The 24,858-nt window shown below is 37.7% G+C and overlaps 1 protein-coding gene across 5 annotated transcripts in view; it reads right to left on the minus strand.

The window, feature by feature from the left end:
* Positions 1-24,858, minus strand: part of ST3GAL3 (ST3 beta-galactoside alpha-2,3-sialyltransferase 3) — an 864,582-nt gene that overhangs the window by 709,305 nt on the left and 130,419 nt on the right. Inside the window, exon 1 of one of the 5 annotated variants that reach the window (XM_053693590.1) lies at positions 12,622-12,865. The exons of the other annotated variants lie outside the window; for them this stretch is intronic. The gene's annotated coding sequence lies outside the window, so the exon portion shown is untranslated. Of the gene's footprint in view, positions 1-12,621; positions 12,866-24,858 lie in introns of those variants that run through there. 5 annotated transcript variants of the gene reach the window in all.

The raw sequence follows: 24,858 nt of genomic DNA on the forward strand, positions 1-24,858 counted from the left end.
ATAGACTTAAGACAATTTTACCATCTCTCATTCATCCTGACCAGGTGGGGGGGGTTTTAGGGATAGGGAAGCCCCCGACAATATCCGACGGATGCTGAATATAATTGACCATCTACAGAAAACGGGAACGCCTTCTCTGTTCCTAGCGTTGGATGCGGAGAAGGCGTTTGACAGAATAGATTGGCAATACATGATGACGCTGCTTCAACACATAGGACTTACTGGGCAATTTTATACAGCTATCCAGGCAATATACTCTACCCCGACAGCACAAGTGATATCCTCTGGGTACAAATCAAAAACATTCCCAATTCTCAATGGCACTAGACAGGGGTGCCCGCTGTCACCCTTATTGTTTGCCTTGTGTATCAAACTCCAAGCAGCTACAATAAGACTCTCTCCAGACATTACAGGCCTCAGAGTAAAAGACATTGACTATAAATGAACCCTCTTTGCAGATGACATTCTTCTGACAATCACCAGACAGCTTATCTCTTTACCAAACCTTTACTCAATACTAAATATATTTTCCCAAATTTCGTGATATAAGATTAACCTAGATAAGTGCGAGGCATTACCAGTGGCCCTCCCACAAACCACAAAAAAAACCATATAGAATTAAACTTTGACCTTTGTTGGGCAAAACACTTCTTAAAATATTTGGGTGTCAACTTGACACCCCGGTTAGATCACCTCCATAAATATAACTATACCCCACTGATAAGGACTATTAGGCAAGACATCCAAAAATGGAAAAACACTCGTTCTCATGGTATGGAAGACTTTCAGCAGTCAAAATGAACATTTTCCATCATCTTCTTTACTTATTCAGGACACTGCCATTTAAAATACAGACACAAGAATTGACTTCACTTCGATCTGAATTGGTAGCATTCATTAGAGGTAACAAGTCGACAATCTAAGGAAATCTTATGGACCACCCTAGAATCAGACATGGAAAACATAGAGAATCAAGACGATACAGTGTGGAACAGGGTAATGAATGAAAAAGTACATATAAATCTCCTATCACAGAATATAGACAACAGGATCTGCTTTTCATACGGAAACACAAGAGTTTATTACCAGCTCACTCGCTGCTGACACCAATAAGGTTACTACATATGAGGGAAGTACAGGGCATAGTGGACAAATGGGCGAATAAAGGCTTGTATAGAGTGGCAGATTTGGTGACCAACCATAAAATAATCACATACTCACAGCTACAAGACACTATCCACCCCCACAAATTGCACTGGTATTTATATCTCCAGTTATCAACATCTATTCAAAAATGTATTAGAGAAATGCCCAGGCTACCTAAAACCACATTAGAGAGGATATACAACTCAATAGATAGACCACACAAATCCATTACCAAGTTATGCTTAGATATACAGACCATTTCTTGCAACACCAAGAATAGAGTTATAGTCAGGTGGGAGGAAGACATAGGGAGGAACATTGAAATTGAGGAGTGGATTAGCATATTTAGCTCTATGTGCAGGGGCCTTCTGAGTGCAGACTTACGAGAAAACGTGATAAAAACAGCATATCACTGGTATCTCACACCCGTAAAGACATCATACATGGCAAAGTCGAATAGTAGGCTGTGTTACAGGGGATGTGGTGAAGTGGGATCATACAAGCACATGTGGTGGGAATGCAGGGATGTCGAAGAAATTTGGCAGTCTCTATCACATCTCATTAGTATACTACTAGAGGAGAACATCCATCTTACGATGATACTGGCTCTATTACATGAACACATAGAGAAATTTGATAATGCTATAAACATATTTATCAAGATATTATGTACAATCACCAGAACCTGTATAGCAAAACATTGGAAAAACGGGGTTCCCCCTTGGATAGAGATCAGAAACAAGATCAATACCACGTATACGCTATATGAGTCAACATACTGAATTTTAGATACGAGGGAGATGTTCAACAAAATATGGTTTTACTGGTTGCTTAATGAACACAAAGTGTAGTACCACACCCCCCCACAATTCATGACCTGATATAGGAAAACGACTAGGAAACCCCATTAGCTCCCCAGACATTTAGTGGTGAATACAAACGTAAATGGTGCTGAACTCTAAATATGGTGAATGATTATAAAAGACTCAACAATTGTTTGTTTTTTGTTTATTGTTTTAATTTCAATATCTGTATACTTAAGCCTGCTTTCATTGAATTCTTAATTTGATTGCCCGATGCTTCTATTAACCTACGGGTAATAATTTGTATTGCTATTGTCAGCTTAATTTGACCCTCTCCCCAAGAGGGGAACAACAGAATATTGGAACCATAGACTCCTACCTACCTACAGCTACAAAGCTACATTTTCACCCTGGACTCCAGGACTATCAGTACATTTCAAAAAGACCTTGTTCATTTAGGACATGAGATCTGTAACACTGGGTCGGGGGAGGAGGTAACCAATAATGTAAGGGAAGATGAAGCACTGAGAACAGCTAGTACTTGAAGTAGTGTTGTTTACTGTTGGTCTATTTCCTTTTTACGTACTGTACTTTTGAATCGGTAAAATCCAATAAAAATATTTAAACTTAAAATTACACGCTCTGTGAGAATGATGCAAGTTTAATTTTGACTTCCTTGAAAGTATCATGAAATACTCTTCTTAAATTCAACAAAGAACAAAATTAAATTAGTTCTCTTTAATGCATAATATAAATATTATTAAATATTAAAATGCATTGGAAATAAAATTGCCAATCTGATCAAGTAAATGTCTAAAAGACTAAAGATCATTCCTCTAAAGCTTTCTTGACATCAAAAATGCAAATGAATTCATTTGTGGCCAAAGATGACTAAGTAACCAATCTACAGCCAAAATAAAATGTTGTTAGATGAGAATTGATTCTATGGCCACCACATCTTTTATACATTTTTTAAGCACAAATAGTGAGTTCCAGAGCAGCAATGCACTACTGGGACATAGCTGAACATACCCTTTGGAGTAGATTTACCCCGCTGTAGCGGATCATGTCCGCAGAACATCGATAAATGGCGACAGCATACGCTGTCTGCATTTATCATTGCATAGGCATTTCTAGAGAAATGCTTGTGCAATGCTGCCCCCTGCACATTCGCGGCCAGTCGGTCGCTAGCAGGGGGTGTCAATCAACCCGATCGTATATGATCCGGCTGATTGCTGTCCGCAGCCTCAGAGGTGGTGAACGAGTTAAGGAGCAGCGGTCTTAGGACCACTGCTTCTTCACTTACATTTCCAGCGAGCCGGAAAGTATGGGGGTAGATAGCAGCATCCGCTGCTTGGTAAATCTACCCCTTTGAGCTAATTACAAGAAGTATATATGTTCAGGAGTATATACATTTGACTCATTAGTTCCAGTTCTTTTGCAACTAAACACATTTAGTCAGAATCATCAATAAGGTATAGTTAGTTTGCGGTTTGCTTTTAAGGGACATGAAACTTAAAATTAAACTTTCATGATTAAGATAACAAACGCACTTTAAAAACAAAAACAAAAAGTCTTGCATCAATATAACTTTGTTCTTGTGGTATCCTTTGTTGAAAAGCATACCTAGGTAGGTTTAAGAGCAATGCACTGCTGCGCGCTAGCTGCAGATTGGTGGCTGCACGTATATACCGTTTATAATTGGCTCAAGTGGTATGTTCAGCTATATTCCAGTAGTGCATTTCTGCTCTGGAACTAATTTTTGTGTTTAGTAACAGGTGCCGCCATGTTGAAATCTATCTTTTACTACAATGCGGTACTAACCTATTTGCATGTGTGCAGCAACTCTCCTTCAGATACCTGCAGTGTAACCTGGGCTCCAAAATGGCAGCACAGTACACAACACTAGCAGGAGGTGCATAAAATGTGTTTAGTGTTTAATGTCCCTTTAAATGTTCATTAACATTAGGTGGATAGTTATTTTCATTATATAGTGCACCAAGTCCATTATCATTGTCTGTTAAAGGGACAGTCTACTTCAGAATTTTTATTGTTTAAAAAGATTACCCATTCCTCAGTTTTGTATAACCAACACTATTATGTAGATACACTTTTTACATCTTTAATTATCTTGTATCTAAGCCTCTGCAGACTCCCCCTTTATTTTTTGATAGACTTGCATTTTAGCCAACCAGTGCTGACTCATAAATATATTCACTGGAGTGAGCAAAATGTTATCTATACGACAATCATGAACTAGCGCTGTCTAGCTGTGAAAAACTGTCAAAATGCACTGAGATAAGAGGCGGCCTTCAAGGGCTTAGAAATTAGTATATAAGCCCACCTAGGTTTAGCTTTCAAAAAAAGAATACCAAATTAGCAAAGCAAATTTGATAAAAGTAAATTTAAAAAGTGGTTTAAAATTGCATGGCCTATCTGAATCATGAATTGCATAATTTTGACTAGACTGTCCCTTTAAGCAAAACATTGCCATTGTGATAGAACTTCTAAAAAAATAAAATGTTAAAGCATTTTCATAGATGCCAAAATATCACCTGTGTACAAATGTCTTAGAAGAAATTGCAGCCAGGGGGTATACTTATTTTAAAGTAAAAGGAAACCTTAAAGGGACACTAAACCCAAATATTTTCTTTTGTAATTCAGATAGAGCATGCAATTTTATTTTATTTTTTAGTTTTATTCACCCTTCTCCTTTAGTTTTATTCACCCTTCTCCTTTATCAATAATTCTCCAAAGGCCCAAATTAATCAGAGAGCGGGATACGGCGCCAGGGTCACATGCACCCCACGTCATTCTTAACCATTTGGCTGCAACATATTGCACCATTAAATATGTGTAGCCAAATCTGTTTAAAATGTAGGAGCTAGTAAGAATAGAGTCCAGACATAGTTTTAGAAGCCAGACAATGGTATTTGTATATATAATAACAATGTAGAAGCCAGGGATAAAATTATGGGTTTGCCGAGCCATGCCCTAAAAGAAAACTGCATTTAATCAATATCTACAATCCATATGTTTAATGCAGTAGTCTTGTTTCCTGCTAATCCTCATTGGCTGATAGGTATTTCCTATTAAAGGGACAGGAAACCTCCACATTTTCTTCAATCTTAAACAACTTTCCAATTTACTTCTATTATCAAATATGCTTCATTATCTTGTTAACCTTTGCTGAAGGAACAGCACTGCACTACTGGCCGCTAGTTGAACACATCTAGTTAGCCAATCACAAGAAACAAATGTCTGCAGGCACCAATAAGCAGATAGCTCAAACATAGTGGATGATAGGTGCATATTCTTTTTCAGCAAGGGATACCAAAAGTACGAAGCTCATTTGAAAATAGCAGTGAATTTATAAGTGTCTTAAAATTACATGCTTTATCTGAATCATGCAAGTTTGCAAGATTCATTTTGACTTTCCTATCCCTTTAATGCTTATTGGTTAACAGGTACAAATGATTACTGAAGCTGGATTAGCATTGTCAAAAAGTTTTTCCTTCTCCAGATAAAAAATAAAATTTCAACACACATAGATGCAGCTCTATATATATGTGTGTGTGTGTGTGTGTGTGTGTGTGTGTCATCATATTGAAGAGTGTAATCTCTGAATATTAACAGGCATTAAAGGGACACTGAACTCAATTTTTTTTCTTTTGTGATTCAGATAGAGCATTGCAATTTTAAGTAACTTTCTAATTTGCTCCTATTATCAATTTTTCTTTGTTCTCTTGCTATCTTTATTTAACAAGGAAGGCATCTAAGCTTTTTTATTGCTTAAGAACGCTGGACAGCACTTTTTTATTGGTGGATGAATTTATCCACCAATCAGCAAGAACATCCCAGGTTGTTCCCCAAAATGGGCCGTCATCTAAACTTACATTCTTGCATTTCAAATAGATACCAAGAGAATGAAGAAAATGTGATAATAGGAGTAAATTAGAAAGATGTTTAAAATTGCATGCTCGATCTGAATCACGAAAGAAAAAATGTGGGTTCAGTGTCCCTTTAAAGGGACATTAAACCCAAAAAATGTATTGCATGATTCAGACAGAGAATAGAATTTTAAACAACATTCCAATTTACTTCTATTATCTAATTTGCTTCATTCTTTAGATATCCTTTGTTAAAGAAATATGGGTGAGCCAATCACATAAGGCAAATATGTGCAGCCACCAATCAGAATCTACGGAGCCTATCTAGATATGCTTTTCAGGAAAGGTTATCAAGAGAATGAAGCAAATTACATATTAGAAGTAAATTAGAAAGATGTTCAAAATGGTATTCTCTATCTGAATCATTAAAGAAAAATTTGGGTTTAATGTCCCTTTAATATTTTAATAATTTTTTAACTTTTAAAAACACATTACAATCAATATGAAATCAGTGAATTTTAGACTTAGAAGTGTCTTTAATAAACATCTGTATTTGAAAAGATGTCCTAGTAAAAGTTTATCACAGTATCAGTATTAGGTTTAAATGGGCGTGCAATATAAAAGCATACAAACAATGTGACACGCAGACATCTGTCTTTATGTCATGTACTCACATTGACAGTTTGCACCCGCGCAGGAAGCTGCCAGTGATGTGTATCTCGTTAACAAAGATGCAAACTGATCACTTTTACTAGACACAGTGTCACTAATACACATATATATATATATATATATATATATATATAAAGCAAAGAATGGGTTTGTGATATCAGCGCAAATTAGGTGTAAATCTCGGAAAATTCCTATTAAGGAATACTAATAAAACACTATGCAGCCCCAAATTACCTATTAGGATCGTGGGATCCCCAAACCCCACAATCCTAATATAGAAAAAAAAAATTTTTTTTTTTTTTTTTTGAGCCAAGACGAAGTAAAATATGAGGGGCGCTCAGTGAGAAGAAGAGTGTATGTTAACAGAAACTGGGTGGTATGAACTCAGCCGAGAATATTATCAATAGTCGCAATATGAACAAATGAAAGTGGGAACAATGTGTCAAGTGGTATAGAAAATGTTCCCACAGTTGGTAATAACCAAATGATTGAAGGTCGGAGGGGTCAAATTGTAGTCGCTATAAATTGTTACAATATACAATATTAGGCTACGATTCAAATATAGAGCACACAATATTAAACCATAAACAATAAACACTCATAGATAATCAATTGTGCAAAAGACCCCAAGTGACAAAAATACAAATGAAATGCGCAAAGTACAAGTGTTAGACGCACAAATAGTGATAAAATGACAGTCCTTAGATGATACTAAGTAGAAGTGGTGAGAGTCCCAAAGCTGTGTGGCACACTTTCCCCTCAGGGGATTCAACTTACTCTCCTTAACCTCAATCAATATGAGGTAAGTGTCGCACAGGGTATACACACACATATATATATATATATATATACACATACACACATATACTGTATACAGAGAATTTTAAAATACAATGTCCCTCAAATTGAATATCACGGTTACTGAACATGACTGATATTTATTCTTGGAACTGGCAGGCATCTCAATTATAAACCCAATAAAAATGAAAATAAGAAAACTAATTAAAACAGAGCAGCAAACTAAAGTTTTGGATTATTGTTGTACATATATTTGAGTACAAGAAATTAAACAATGGTCAAAGCTGGTTCATAAAACCAGTAAGATTGGTTGCTCAATATTCTTGTTGGCTGCCGAGCTTAATATAAATTTGTCAACTCCTGTTGTAAAGTTACATGGAAGTAATGCATAATGTTTAAGACATCACTTCTGCTCTGCTTCATATAACGCACTGCTGCCTGTAAATTATATATGGAAATGGTAATACAAATGGCTTCACTTTGCTTTAGGCAATGCCTTTTAAATGAATCTGTTACAAGGATATACAACCTGACCTCTATGTAGCTTCATAAGTGCGTGGGTAATGTAGGAAAGAAACCTAAGTGCTTAATGGCACAGGTGGTCGATTACTGCTGGGTACCACAAAATACAATGATGGCTGTAATCATTCAATGCAATGTACAGTATAGACCCATCTCCCTGACTCTTATGTTATAATAAGGCGCTCTTTTACTAATATTTGTAGCATTACATAAGGCTTTAGTTAAATGGCATCCTAGCTTAAAGGGACGGTCAACACCAGAAATATTGTTGTTTAAAAAGAAAGAGAATTCCTTTATTACCCATTCCCCAGTTTTGCATAACCAACACTGTTATAGAAATACATGTTTTACCTCTGTGATTACCTTGTATCTAAGCCTCTGCAAACTGCCCCTTATCTCAGTTCTTTTGAAGCACTTGCATTTTATCCAATCAGTGCTCACTCCAGGGTAACTTCAAGTGCATGAGCTCAATGTTATCTATATGAAACACATGAATGAATGCCCTCTAGTGGTCAAAATGCATTCAGATTAGAGGCAGTCTTCAATGTCTAAGAAATTAGCATATGAACCTCCTAGGTTTAGCTTTCAAATAAGAATACCAAGAGAACAAAGCAAAATTAGTGATAAAAGTGAATTGGAAAGTTGTTTAAAATTGCATGCCCTATCTGAATCATGAAAGCTTTTTTGGGACTCGACTGTCCCTTTAACGCGATTTAGAATATACCTTGCAGGAAAGTTATAGTAACCATAAAGTTAGTTATGAACTTAGAAAACATTCACGCAAAGACACATAAAGTAGATCTGTCCAAACTTTTGAATCAATGGGCATTGGGCCACACTGGAACTGTTTGGTCCTTCACAGGGCCGGTGACTAAATCTATAAATTTACTGAGACAAATGTACAGATTTGAAATGAGACCTTTGCTTGCAAGATAAGCATCAAAATCAACAGATACACAGGCTCAGTGCAGACATATTTACCCAGAGGCTGAACTCCTTTCACTTTCTGCAATGAGATTTTATTAAGTGACTTTTTTTTTTGCTGGACATTTTGAAACAAAATTAAATTTGAAATTAAGAAGTTAACACTAAAGCACCAGCTCAATTACAATGTGTTAATTGACTGGAGAATAAAGCAATTTTTACAAGTTTTATAATATATTGCAGTAGCTGAAAATTGCATTGCAAATTAGATGCAGTGGAAAAATATACATGTTGTTAAGTTTTAAAATGTCTCTTGAATAAATGTGTTTTGTTTGCTCTTTTTCTAACATAACATAATAATTATAAGGTAAAAAAAAATGTGCATAAAGAGCATCTTACATTCAGGAGTCACAGCATTTCAGACCAGGATAGGCTAGGGGTTGAACAAATCCCTGGGAGCCAGTCATTAATTAATGCTGCTCCATATTTGAATGTTCTCTTCAAACAGCGCTTCACTCTGGCTGCACTGTGTTAAAGGGACATGAAACCAAACATATTTCTTTTTCATGATTCAAATAGAGTATGTAAAACCAAAAGTCACAAAGGAAGGTAGCACTCCCAAATGAGAAACCTTTTTCCCATTTGGGAGTGCTAACTTCCTTTGTGACTTTTGGATATTCATTTGGGCCTTTTGGGGGGGAGCTTGAAGGTTTGAGCACCCATACATCTATACCAAATAAGAATACAACATTGAGTCTTTTATGCAGGAGTGCCAATTCATATGGACTGTTTTCAAATAGAGTATGTGATTTCCCCCAACTTTCCAATTTGTTTCTATCAAACATTTGCTTCAATCTCTTGGTATCCTTTTTTGAAGGACCAGATATGCATTACTGGCATTTATCTGAAGACATCTAGTGAACCAATGGAAAGATGCATTTTTGTGCAGCCACCAAATTAGTATCTAGATCCCAGTAATGCATTGATGCTCCTGAGCCTACCTAGATATGATTTTCAACTAAGGCTACTAAGAGAATGAAGCAATTTAGATAATAGAAGCAAATTGGAAGGTTGTTTAAAATCAAATTTTCTTTCTGAATCATGAAAGAAAACTGTTTTGAGTTTCATGTCCCTTTTAAGAAAACATACACAGTGCAGCCAGAAGAAGAGAACAGTCTGATGTGGAGCAGCGCTGCAAAGCGAAAGCACTAACAGTTTCTGCACGTGTCCTGTTCTTTCTACAGACACGCTGCATTTTTTGCAATGGCATCTCAGATCACAACAGGTTCTGCCTTGGGGCACATGTACAGGACAAACTCTGTGAATACAAAAACTGACCAGATGCAGGAATGAGGAATATTTTGTGTGATGCAAAATGTAGAAGGTTGAGGAGAGGAGAACCAGATACAAAGTGGAGGGCTGGTGGTGATGGGTAACAAAAATCACTGATACGATGTAAAACACATATATATATATATATACATATATATACATATATATATATATATATATATATATATATATATATATATATATATATATATATATATATATATATATATATATATATATATATAAACATAAATATTATTTATATTAAAGAGCCATTCAACTTTGTTATTAACGTTATATAATTCTGCCAGTAAACAAAGGAGGTATATTATCTTTACCCACCTTGCTGACTTTTCAAGGCTAACTCTGCTACATATCTATCTCTAAACAATAGCAGTAAAAAGGATGTTAATGTGTTTTTAAAATGTTTAGACTGGGCTGATATGTTGTCCTATAACAGTGATGGCTAACCCCTGATGTTTTGGAACTACATGTCCCATTATGCTTAGGCACTCTGCAGTCTAGTTGAGCATCAAGGTTAGCCTATAGCAACACAACAGAAATGTCTTGTAATTACAAGGTATTTACTGTTCTTTAAGGGTGGCTTGGGAGCTGCAGAGAACTGCTGGTCCCAAGCAGATTCAGGTGCCATTCAGCGATGTATGACCCAGCTGTGCAACTTGCACTGCTGATTGACTCAGTGGCATTTTCTGTTCAGGACTCTCAGTTCTATGTGGTTTTCAAATTTTTATTTATCTATGTGTTTATCTCCAATGAAGTGGTTAAATACATAGATTTGCAGGGTCAATAGGGATAAAATTGCATCATCTAGAGAATGTCATGTTTTCATATAATGACCTTTTAAATAATATAAATTAAACTGTCAGAAATATGTGATAAATTAAATACAATATAAAATTATTATTATTATTATGAATGAGAAGAAGAATTTAATATGTATAATGTTTATTATTTAAGCATTAAATCAAATGTGTTATTAATTGTAGGAGTGTTACTGTGAGACACAAAATGTTATGATTAGATTATTGTTATAATTACTCATCAAAAATAGTCTACATGTAAATGATATAATTATTACAAATAAACACAATATAAATGGTATGTGTTCTTGTTGAAGCCAGAACATCAAGTGCCATAATTACACTATTACTGTTATTGTAACAGCGTTTATATTCATTCAACAACATTAAACACATAAAGGGAGAGGGTGGCAGAATCTGCATTAGACTGTTACCTGCACAATGTAAAATCACCCGGGCACGGTGAGATGCCCAGAGTGAGGCGAGATGCCCCAGTGTGAGGGAAGATGTCCCAGTGTGAGGGAAGATGCTCCAGTGTGAGGGAAGATGTCCCAGTGTGAGGGAAGATGTCCCAGTGTGAGGGAAGATGTCCCAGTGTGAGGGAAGATGTCCCAGTGTGAGGGAAGATGTCCCAGTGTGAGGGAAGATGTCCCAGTGTGAGGGAAGATGTCCCAGTGTGAGGGAAGATGTCCCAGTGTGAGGGAAGATGTCCCAGTGTGAGGGGAGATGTCCCAGTGTGAGGGGAGATGCCCAGTGTGAGGGGAGATGCCCCAGTGTGAGGGGAGATGCCCCAGGGTGAGGGGAGATGCCCCAGGGTGAGGGGAGATGCCCCAGTGTGAGGGGAGATGCCCCAGTGTGAGGGGAAATGCCCCAGTGTGAGGGGAGATGCCCCAGTGTGAGGGGAGATGCCCCAGTGTGAAGGTAGATGCCCCAGTGTGAAGGGAGATGCCCAGTGTGAGGGGAGATGCCCCAGTGTGAGGGGGGATGCCCCAGTGTGAGGGGAGATGCCCCAGTGTGAGGGGAGATGCCCCAGTGTGAAGGGAGATGCCCAGTGTGAGGGGAGATGCCCCAGTGTGAGGGGAGATGCCCCAGTGTGAGGGGAGATGAGGGAGATGCCCAGTGTGAGAGGAGATGTCCAGTATGAGGGGAGATGCCCCAGTGTGAGGGGAGATGCCCTCTGTGAGGGAAGATGCGGGAGATGACAAGTGTGAGGGGAGATGAGGGAGATGCCCAGTGTGAGGGGAGATGAGGGAGATTCCCACTATGAGGGGAGATGCCCAGCGTGAGGGGAGATGATCAGTGTGACGGGAGATGCCCAGCGTGAGGGGAGATGCCCAGTGTAAGGGGAGATGCCCAGTGTGAGGGGAGATGAGGGAGATTCCCAGTATGAGGGGAGATGCCCCAGCGTGAGGGGAGATGCCCCAGCGTGAGGGGAGATGCGGGAGATGCCCAGCGTGAGGGGAGATGCGGGAGATGCCCCAGCGTGAGGGGAGATGCGGGAGATGCCCAGCGTGAGGGGAGATGCTCAGTGTGACGGGAGATGCCCAGCGTGAGGGGAGATGCTCAGTGTGACGGGAGATGCCCAGCGTGAGGGGAGATGCCCAGTGTGCCATGCACAGTCTATAGCACATACATGTGATGTAGCGCAGTACGACCGCCCATTGACATCACACACAGATACTGTATGCTGGTACCCTTTACCCCATGAGTTACCTGTCCAGCTCGGCCTGGGTGAGCCCGCGAGTGGTCAGCGCCGTTGTGAGGCGAAGGGTCTCGGGGAGGCCTGTACCCCGTAGTGTGCGCTCCGGTACCTGGCCGTGCGTTTCCCCTCGGGCGCCGCCATGCTAGTAGGGGATGTAGGGACGGTCCCCGGGGGGTTACAGCCTGTCACAGACTGGCCTTCAGTGGGGGACAGGAGACGACCACTTTAATCACACACTCATCCAATCCGTAGCGGGGGTTTAGGGGATGTCAGCCAATAATAGCCCAGCTGCGCGACCACCATAGACAGTAATAGCCAATCAACTCAAAGGACAGAACTGCTGTCCTCCAGTAAATAAACAGAATCAAAGAAAAGAGGGACCGCCAATCAGAGGAAGGTAAGAGACCACCAATGATATTTCGCTGCAGTCTGCATGGTACCAATCAGATACTGGGATTCTGATAAAAAGGAGGAGTCTTTTAATCCATGGAGTATAAATCCTTAGTCCTATTAATTTTTTTTTAGCTGAGCCAGGGATATGATAATGGGCTATTGGGATTGCTGCACCTTATATAACGCTGAGCTAATATAATGTATTATTTAACGTTTATTACTAAATAAATAAGATAGTTGTTCTTTTAAATGCAACGCACGAGAGTAGCAGCATCATGAGGTGCTGGTGTAGACAAAAGGGCACGGAATAAAAAAGTATTAGAGGGAACAATACATTAATAGCTCCCAAGGAACCAAACCCCTCACCATGGCCTTGATAATAAATTGCTCCTACGTATAACCACACAATCCCTCCCCAGCACTCCAACAAAACCGCCCCACAGAACTGCACGACCTTATTTCAAAGACCGAAACCTTTTGAGGTAATTTATTTGTGAAATAACAATGGAGCATTATGAATTTACAGAGCACATTGAGGATTATTCAATGTCTACTTTGAAGATGCATATCTGTATATACAACTCTTTGGCTAAGTACCGGTGCCAGCATTACACATCTAGTTTTAAAAGCATACAACTCGTCTTATTGTTTAGGCGGTTTCCTCATAATAACCGTTTAAATATACAACAGTTCAGTACTGTAATTGCTTAAACGGATATGAAACCCAATTTTGTTCTTTCATGATGCAGATAGAGCAGCAATTTGAAGCAACCTTCTATTTACTCCTATAATACATTTTTCTTTGTTCTCTTGCTATCTTTATTTTAAAAAAGCAAGAATGTATTTAGTGACCAATCAGCAAGCGTTACTCGGGTCCTGAACCAAAAACGGGCGACTACTAAGCTTATATTCCTGCTTTTTAAAATTAAAGGGACATTAAACACTTTGAGATGGTAATATAAAATGATAAATTGTATATAATAAAACAACTCTGCAATATACTTTCATTATTTATTTTGTCCTCTTTGCCTGTAATTCCATTCTGAAATTGTGAGCTTTTCAGTTCCTGTTAGAAATGGAAGTGCAGAACACTGTTAAATCCAGCACAACCATTGGCTGCACACTCTAGTGACCTATGTATAACTGTCTCTAATTGGCCACAGCAGAGAAGGTAACACAAGTTACAACATGGCAGCTCCTAGTGTTTTATAGACACTAAAACTTTACACTTATTTTGTCACTTTTTAAACAACTAATGAAACTTTAAAAAATACATCTACATGTTAGTCATGGACTAATCTTTTCTTTGAATGCATCATTCTATCTAGCATGTATTTAGTGTTTAATGTCCCTTTAAAGATACAAAGACAATGAAGAAAAAATGATAATACGAGTCAATTGGAAATTTGCTCAAAATTGCATGCTCTATCTGAATCACACAAGAAAAAAATGTGGGTTTCATATCCCTTTAAATACATTTTTCTACGTGTTTAGTACTCAGGTTTGCACCTACTCTAGGCTTATGGAGGAGCAGATATTGCAAGGAACAGACAGAATGGTTCTGATCCTGTACATCAGTGTGACAAGTACAAATGACATATTTAACTTGAGAGCTCTTTAGCTTCACTTTTGTTATAATATTTAAATCAGTATTATTAGCTTTATGGGGTGTTTAGCACTTCTAATCATTACTATAACACCCCAAATTCACAAAAGTGTCTAAACCCATATGTGGGAATATTTATTAAAAGGAAAGTCAAATGCACATAGATTAATTATATCTTTGGATATAAACATATTTACAATAAACATGTATTGGCAAAAAGGCTTGTAATACAAGTTCTCTGTTTTAGCGTTAACATTGTTTCTCTGCACGTGCATGTGAAGCATTGCTAGGTATTCTCAGTGCACCAGCATTTTATATAGAACCAGAGGGGCTTGCATCCTGTCAGCAATGATGCAAATTGAGTCATTACCAGATGATTTAAAGGACCAGTCAACACAGTAGATTTGCATAATCAACAAATGCAAGATAACAAGACAATGCAATAGCACTTAGTCTGAACTTCAAATGAGTAGTAGATTTTTTTTTCTGACAATTTTAAGTTATGTCTTTTTCCACTCCCCCTGTACCATGTGACAGCCATCAGCCAATCACAAATGCATACACGTACCATGTGACAGCCACCAGCCATTCACAAATACATATACACTTATTCTTGCACATGCTCAGTAGGAGCTGGTGACCCAAAAAGTTTAAATATAAAAAGACTGTGCCCATTTTGTTAATGGAAGTAAATTGGAAAGTTGTTTAAAATGGCATGCTCTATCTGAATAATGAAAGTTTAATTTTGATTGAGTGTCCCTTTAAGTACTGTAGGTTCTATGAGCAAGTGCTGTGTTTACAATGCTAGTACACAGAGCATACTTAAGTACACTCTTAAACAGCTATAGCTTTTACCAGAAGTATTTGTACTAATACATATATATTGCAAAAAATGCTTCTATTCAAAACTGAAATGCCCCCATGTGTATTGCAGTTTTGTCTGTAATGTTCCTGTAACGCAGCTTTCAAGGCTTTGCGGCACAAGTGGATGAACGAGCCTGCAAGCACAAATTTAAAAATCAGAAACTGCTTCCTTTACCCCTCCATCACCCAGAGGTGATTGACAGGCCCTGCTCTTGCACAATTGGTTGTGCAAGAGCAGGGGGCAGGATTGCGCAAGTGAGCTCTTGTATAATGGTACATTTTTCTACCCACTGCTACATTACAAGTTGTGATTGCAAGAAGACAAGTTCTCTACTAGAGCATTTGTCCGCCTACAATCTTGATACATTTTCCTATAGTAGTTCCTGTTTACATTTTATTTGCTCTGCTTAGGTCAAAGAACTGATAATCAAAAACTCATCATCATGGTAAGAAATCACGCACACATCTTTGAAGGCATTACAGGTACATATTCCAAACTTATTCTAAAATCCAAACTTTTTAATTAAATTTTTTTTAAATAAAATTATCAAAAATTACTTCCTGTAAGTCACAAATGATTAAAATGATATAAAACTATCTTTAGTTGCATGTATAAACTGTATTATAACATTTAAACATTGCCTAAATGACATAAGATATTCTTGTTTACAGTTGGTTCTATCCGCTCTCCCATCTGTCTCATTTTAAAGATGCAAATATTCCAAAATCCAAACTATTCCAAAATCCAAACCTTTTCCTGGCCTAAGCAGTTTGGATAAAGGGTTTTCTACCTGCATATTGTAATTTATGTCTCTCCTTCACATAAAAACCCAGCATAACTAGATACAAAATAAATGCCAAAGATTGCCTTTCTAAAATTATTTGAGGCACCTCGCAGTATTGTCAAGATGTCTTAGATAATCTCACCAGAGTGGCAAATTTTAGATCATCTGGCCCACAGAAAGAGGCCAAAAAAAACAAAAGAAAAGCAGGAATTTGTAGTTTAAAAACAACAAAAAAATCTCTATGGCAGTCTTAGTTAGAACATCCAGTTCCAGTCAAAATATTAGGACATTTAAAGGGACAGTAAGCACTAAAAGTGTTATTGTTTAAAAAGTTAGTTAACGCATTTACTACCCATTCCCTAGCTTTGCACAACCAACATTGTTATATTAATATACTTTATAGCATTAAAACCTCTAAATTTCTGCCTGTTAGTAAGCCACTATAGACAGCCTCTTATCACATGCTTTTTTATTTGCACTTCACAACAGGAGAGTGCTAGTTCATGTGGGACATATATATAGCATTGTGCTCACCCCCGTGGGTTCTGCACAACACAGCTAAAATGCAAGTCAATAGATAATAAATAAAAAGTCATGTGATCAGGGGGCTGTCAAAAGAGGCTTAGATACAAGATAATCACAGAGGTTAAACATATATTATTAATATAACCATGTTGGATGTGCAAAACTGGGGAGAGTGGGTAATAAAGGGATTATCTACCTTTTTAAACAATAAACATTTTTGAGCTGACTGTCCCATTAAGTTTTGAATAGTAGTATTTTGTGATATGTGCTCTCAAAAATGTGTCTAGTAAAAGCTTGAGAACTTTAATTTTGTACACACATGGAGCATATCTAGATATTTTCTGTGACCAGCATTTTAAATAGCATGTCTGTTCAGAGGACAAACAGTGGCATTTATCATTCACACTGAGTCATTGCAGATTGGATATAAGGTACTGCCAGCCCTCTGGTCATGGAGCATATCTAGATATTCCCCACAAACACATGCCTGTGCTTATTAAAAGCACTTACTGAAACAGTACAAGAAGCATTTTTAGAGTCACAAATAAAATCCCTACCCAAATAATAAAAATCCTTTGCAAGATTGTACAGCTATACCTACGGTAAATCACTTTTCTGTATGAGAATGTTTCTGGAGAAATTTTCTGATATAAGTCAATATATATTGGATACATTTCTGTCTAGAAACAAAATTCATGGATATGATTGCTAGTATTAAATGGGACATCTTTTAGTTAGATTATTTAAGCTTAACTGGAGATTTTTGTATATATTTTAGATCTGTATAGGTTGAACTCGATGCACTTTTTCAACCTCATCTGCTATGTTACTATGTTATTAAGGTTCCTCGACGAACCATTAAAGTGAATGTAAATTTTGATGCTAAAATGCCTGTTTTTAAAAAATTTGATTAAAAACAGGGGCACTTTAATTCATCAAAATTTACATTTCACTTGTGTTGTTAAAAAAAAATACTTACCTTTTAATTTTGACAGCCGCTCCAGCTTCCTCCGCCCATCGCAAAGCCTCTTCCTGGGTCTAAAATGAGGAATCCGGCTTCCTCCAATCATGGCGTTGAAACAGACACTGATTCCCCCGGGGGGGGGGGGGGGGGGGGGAGCCATGATTGGAGATTGGATGTAAAAAGTAATCTGTAACTGTTCCTATGGGCACACAAAATAGCTAAATACTACAAAGTCTCCTGGAATTCCAGAGCAAGTGTCTGAGTTAAAATGCATGTTCAGTGTTTGCATATGATTGATGTATTATCTCTTTCCTGTTAATTTTCTACATTTCTTTATTTAAAGGGACATTCCGGTCAAAACTTAAATGCACATAAATTAAAGGGACAGGTAAGCCATTTCCTTCATGATTCAGATAGAGCATACAAGATAGAGCATTAAAGAGACATTGAACCCAAATTTTTTCTTTTGTGATTCAGATAGAGCATGCAATTTTAAGCAACTTTCTAATTTACTCCTATTATCAAAATTTCTTCATTCTCTTGGTATCTTTATTTGAAAAGCAGGAATGTAAGTTTAGATGCCGGCCCATTTTTGGTTAACAACCTGGGTTGTTCTTGATGATTGGTGGATAAATTCACCCACGAATAAACAAGTGCTGTCCAGGGTACTGAACCAAAAATTGTCTGGCTCCTTAGCTTAGATGCCTTCTTTTTCCAATAAAGATAGCAAGAGAATGAAGAAAAATTTATAATAGGAGTAAATTAGAAAGTTGCTTAAAATTGCTGCTCAATCTGAATCATAAAAGAAAAAATTTGGGTTCAGTGTCCCTTTAAGCAACTTTCCAATTGACTTCTATTATCTAATTTCTTCATTATTTCGGTATCCTATTTAGGTAGACTCAGCATGTTGGTGCTGATTGGTGGCTGTACATATAAAATATTGATATTTCTAGTGGATTTCATGATACAATGTAATTATAAAAAAGTGGTTTGTTCTATGATGTGGATCGCAGGCACTATTTGTAACATAGTAATGATATTGGGATGTTTAAATGTAAAACTTGTATTTCTTTTAACTGATGTTGATCTGTGACTATTTGCTAATATGTTTATATCTTCATGAACAATATTTTAACCCCTTAACGACACGCGTCGTACAGGGTACGTCTTGCACAAACTGGTCTTTAAAGACCAGCGACGTACCCTGTACGACGTTGGGGTTGAAAGCGGCTGGAAGCGATCCTGATCGTTTCCAGCCACTTTCCGGTTATTGTAGTGATGCCTCGATATCGAGGCATCACTGCAATAACATTTTTCCCCATCCGATGCAGAGAGAGCCACTCTGTGGCCCTCTCTGCACCGGACATCGATGCCACGATCGTTGGTGGGTGGGAGCAGACGTGGGAGGCGGGTGGGCGGCGATCGATGGCTTACCGGTGGGCGGGATCGTGGGCGGGATTGCTGGGGGGCACGCACGGACGCGCGCGCGTGCACAGGGGAGGCGGGCGGGCGCGTGCACGGGGAGGGAGCGGGTGGGAACCATTACACTATGGAACAGTGGTTTCTATTTAGAGGGAGAGAGGGGGGATAAATATGTTAATCGAAGGGATCTGGGAGGGGGTGGGGGTTTAGTCTTGGGGGGGGGGAAGCTACACTACAGAAAAGTGGGGGGAAAATAAAAAATATAAATTTTTTTTGTAAACTGGGTACTGGCAGACAGCTGCCAGTACCCAAGATGGCTCCCAAATCCCAATAATGTAGAGGGGGAGGGTTAGAGAGCTGTTTGGGGGGGATCAGGGAGGTTTGGGGCTAAGAGGGATCCTACACCGCAGCATATGTAAATATGCTCCAAAAAAAAAAGAGAAAAAAAAGATACCTTTTATTTTAGTACTGGCAGACTTTCTGCCAGTACTTAAGATGGCGGGGACAATTGTGGGGTGGGGGAGGGAAGAGAGCTGTTTGGGAGGGATCAGTGGGTCTGATGTGTCAGGTGGGAGGCTGATCTCTACACTAAAGCTAAAATTAACTATGCAAGCTCCCTACAAGATCCCTAATTAACCCCTTCACTGCTAGCCATAATACACGTGTGATGTGCAGCGGCATTTAGCAGCCTTCTAATTACCAAAAAGCATTGCCAAAGCCATATATGTCTGCTATTTCTGAACAAAGGGGATACCAGAGAAGCATTTACAACCATTTGTGCCATAATTGCACAAGCTGTTTGTAAATAATTTCAGTGAGAAACCTAAAATTGCGAAAAAAATTACGTTTTTTTTTAAATTTGATCGCATTTGGCGGTGAAATGGTGGCATTAAATTTACCAAAATGGGCCTAGATCAATACTTTGGGTTGTCTACTACACTACACTAAAGCTAAAATTAACTCTACAAGCTCCCTACATGCTCCCTAATTAACCCCTTCACTGCTGGGCATAAAACACGTGTGGCGCGCAGTGGCATTTAGCAGCCTTCTAATTACCAAAAAGCAACGCCAAAGCCATATAAGTCTGCTATTTCTGAACAAAGGGGATCCCAGAGAAGCACTTACAACCATTTATGCCATAATTGCACAAGTTGTTTGTAAATAATTTCTGTGAGAAACCTAAAGTTTGTGAAAAAGTTACCATTTTTTTTTATTTGATCGCATTTGGCGGTGAAATGGTGGCATGAAATATACCAAAATGGGCCTAGATCAATACTTTGGGATGTCTTCTAAAAAAAAATATATACACAGGGCCTATGAATACCCAAAAACTTCCCTCGCCCACCGGGCAAGTAAATCACAAAACTTACCAGCCCGCAAGAAACTTTAGTCGCCCGTGTATATCTGCATGTAGTGTGTATATATCTTATTTAAAAAGGCAATATAAATAGTGTTATTGTAATCTCACAAAGCATTGCAGACAGAGGTCTCAATTTGAATGTTTTGCAAGCTGCTTACTATTTGGGACTTGAGTATTAATAAAAAGGCTTTAACTTTAGAAAATATTTTTCTATCACCAGCTACAAAAAAACAGGGATACTATCTTTGTTATACTGTATGCACCGTCTTGACTTATTTTCCACTATGACTTATTTTCCACTAAGGGTAGCTGTTTTTTTTTACTTCAGCATATGTGGGGTCACGATTGACTAAGTATATTTAATGCTGCCACCCTTCAACCTATAGAGCTTTGACATAACGAGCATGTTAAAAACACTTTTTTCCCCCTTTCTGTCTGGCTGCCTTTCAACTACTAGCGCAACTGTCAGTGCCATGCAAGCAGATTTGACTGGGTGCATGGAGATGGTATGTTCTCTACAAATTGGTAAAGTCCGTTTTTGAAGCAAAAGTAGCGTCCAGAAAAATTGTGCAGTGCTCTATATTGTTACAGTAGGCAGCTTGCTCGTGTACATTGTGCTGAAGTTCTGCAGAGGACCCTGGAGTACGTCAGCATAATGTACATGAGCAAGCTGCCTACCATAACTATATAGTCACTTTAACCCATACTTCATTAATATACACACACAGAGAAGACTCACCGCTCTAGCAGGATGTCTTCCCGCGCAGACAACCTTAGGGGTGGGAAGTAGCCACTGACAAGGAAGAGACCAAGAGCCATGAAGATAAGGGGAGGTCTTTGAATGCATTTAACAGAAAGAACCTCCCCTTTCTACCCTCCTTTCCCGTGTGTGCGCATATTTTAAAGGCAAATTGACATTTTTTATTATTGCTTCTTATATCCCCCTTAAAATGTCAGGTCGCCGCTCGGGCTGGTAACTTAAAAATTTTACTTGCCCGCAAGAAAATTAGGTCGCCATTGGCGACCGGACCGGTCTATTCATATGCCCTGTATACATGTCAAGGGATATTTAGGTATTCCCGACAGATATCAGGGTTCCAATGTAACTAGCGCTCATTTTGAAAACAAGTGGTTTTGAAATAGCAAAGTGCTACTTGTATTTATGGCCCTATAACTTGCAAAAAAAGCAAAGAAGATGTAAACATTGGGTATTTCTAAACTCAGGACAAATTTTAGAAACTATTTAGCATGGTTGTTTTTTGGTGGTTGTAGATGTGTAACAGATTTTGGGGGTCAAAGTTAGAAAAAGTGTTTTTTTTCCATTTTTTCCTCATATTTTATAATATTTTTAATAGTAAATTATAAGATATGATGAAAATAATGGTATCTTTAGAAAGTCCATTTAGTGGCGAGAAAAACGGTATATAATATATGTGGGTACAGTAAATGAGTAAGAGGAAAATTACAGCTAAACACAAACACCGCAGAAATGTAAAAATAGCCCTGGTCCTTAAGGGAAAGAAATTGAAAAATGGCCGTGTCCTTAAGGGGTTAAGACATTTCTTTTTTAATTTGCCATCTTTACAACTGTGTTGCTTCTCAAACTCAATGGAAATTTTTTTTATAAAAATATATAGAATACTACAATGTCCACTACTTCTGATCAGCTCGTTCTCCAAGTGTTAATCCGCTGCCCCGGAGTTCATCGTTTTTTAAAGCTGCTTTCACCTTGTGTTCCAAGCAAAGTGTTAACTTCGGAACTAACCGTCCTGCTCACTGGTGCCCAGGATAGAAAAGCTTCAACACAGCTTGCAATAAGTAGTCATTAAAATACAAATCCTCACAAAGTCCAGGATATCAATAAAGAGTGTTGCAGTAAGATCATTAACCTTTATTCCATGTCTAGTGTAATAATACAATTATCTAATTTATTGGAGCCTTTTAATATTAACCCCTTCAGTACCGTGAATTTCAGAGAAAAACTTGCCCAAAGTACCGTATAATTTGTAGCATTTTTGCTATAACTCCCATTTAAAGGGATACTAAACCCAATTTTTTTATTTCATGATTCAGATAGAGTATGAGATTTTAAGCACCTTTCTAATTTACTCCTATTATCAATTTTTCTTTGTTCTCATGCTATCTTGATTTGAAAAAGCAGTACTGTAAGCTTTAGAGCCAGACCATTTTTTGTTTGGCACATGGGTAGCACTTGCTGATTTGTGGCTAAATGTAGCAAACCAATCAGCAGCTCTACCAAGGTGCTGAACTAAAAAATGGGCCGGCTCCTAAACTTTTATTACTGCTTTTTCAAATCAAGATAACATGAGAACAAAGAAAAATTGATAATAGGAGTAAATTAGAAAGTTGCTTAAAATTGTATGCTCTATCTGAATCATGAAAGAAAAAATGAGGGGTTAGTATCCCTTTAAACAGAAATAGAGCTTTTGCTTTTTTTTTTTAAATTTACCTATGAAAACTATATATATATATTTAAAGAAGGCAACCTAAGGTATTTTGATATATTTTTGATGTCATTATTTGGCCACCAAATGCGGTGATATATATATATGTATATATATATATATATATAAAAGTAACTTTTTTGCAAACTTTTGGATTCTCACTGAAATTATTTACACACAACTAATGCTTATGCTGTCATAAAACAAATAGTTGTAAAAACTTCTCTGGGATCCGCTTTGTCTTTGCCATTGATTTTTTTTTTGCGTAATTAGAAAGCCACTAATTGCAGCTGAGCACCACACTTCAAATTCCTGGAAGTGAAGGAGTTAATCAGTCATCTTGTAAATTTAATTTTTTATGTAGTGTAGATTACCCTTAAACTTGACACCTCCCACCCCGTGATCCCTCCTAAATATCTCTCCCCCACACCGGTCACCACCATCTTAAGTACTGGCAGATAGTTTATGCAGTTTAGTTGTTTTATATATATCTGTAGTGTAGGGGTCCCTTAAGGCTAGTCTGCTAATTAGGATGTAGATGATCACTATGATTTACCAGTCACTAAAGAGCAATATTTTGGAGAGAGGGTAGTTTTTCCCTATCCATTTACTTAATGAGCCATTTTTAAAAAGGGATGACATTCCTCAATAACTATGTATAAATTACGAAATTGTTGTGTGTTTGGAGAGCTGAATTCATGCTAAATGCTCAGTCATAGAATATTTGCATCAATTACAGTTTTGAATTACATTAAAGGGACATTAAACACTATATACATTTTAAAAGCATAGTATTGAGGTTATTCCCCACATTCCTCTAGTCATGGGTGACGCCATTTTGAAATCTAGCTTCCACTGCATTCCATTGTATATGTGTTTGCACATGTGCATCAACTCTCCTTCAAATACCTGCAGTGTAACCTAAATTCCAAAATGGCCGCACTCATAATTTGAATGAGTTGCATGATATATATTTAGTGTTTAGTATCCCTATAAACAACTCTAGCTTTTGTATAAAATAATACTTAATCCACATTTACTATAAAGGCTGTAAATGAAATAGCTGGGTTTGGCAATCTCCAGCATTTTTAATTCCTAGGTTACAGATTTTGTTTTTTGGTCTCTCTAGGGAACACATGACAAAGCACAATTTTTACACAAAAGCAAGAAGTGTTTTAAATCCTTATAATGACTTTACTATGTGCATTATTGAAAAAAGCACAAAAGTAACAAAACAACTGTGGAGGGTCATTTTGCCATCTCTGGACATTCCTGCAATATAAACATACTTTCTGAGAAAGTATGATATGTTGGAAAAATATGATTTGTATGAGATGATTGTAAAAATGGCTCGGCAGAGTATATGTTTAGAGTAGAAATTATCATAATTTTTTTATCACTAATCTAGACTACACTATATAATTTACAAAAAAAAGACTATAAAAGGATATCACTAAACCATACATTTCCTGTGCTTACATTGCACATTAAGGTGTACAAACATAAACATAATTTGCTCTGTAGAGTATTTGTACATATAGTTTTATATTCTCACTAAAATAAGAAATATAATCCCTATTGAGGGCCATCTGATATTAACCCCTTTAAATCTCGCTCCCACAACAAGCCATACCTCTCCAGATAAGGATGCAACTGTGTGATTGATGCATACGTACATATGCCTGCTTTTAAATTGGCTCACTGTTTGTATATTTTATTTGGAGTGTACAGGAGTGTGCCAGATGGTAAATTTTTATTTCTATATAAATATAGCTAATTTTAGTATTTTAAAAAGTATTGAGGGGGTAGGATTGTTTCATCATACCATGTCTGCCCAGTCACCTTTCACATGTTACTGAAAGGG

Source organism: Bombina bombina, chromosome 10 (assembly GCF_027579735.1).
Source record: "Bombina bombina isolate aBomBom1 chromosome 10, aBomBom1.pri, whole genome shotgun sequence".
NCBI classification, from domain to species: domain Eukaryota; kingdom Metazoa; phylum Chordata; class Amphibia; order Anura; family Bombinatoridae; genus Bombina; species Bombina bombina.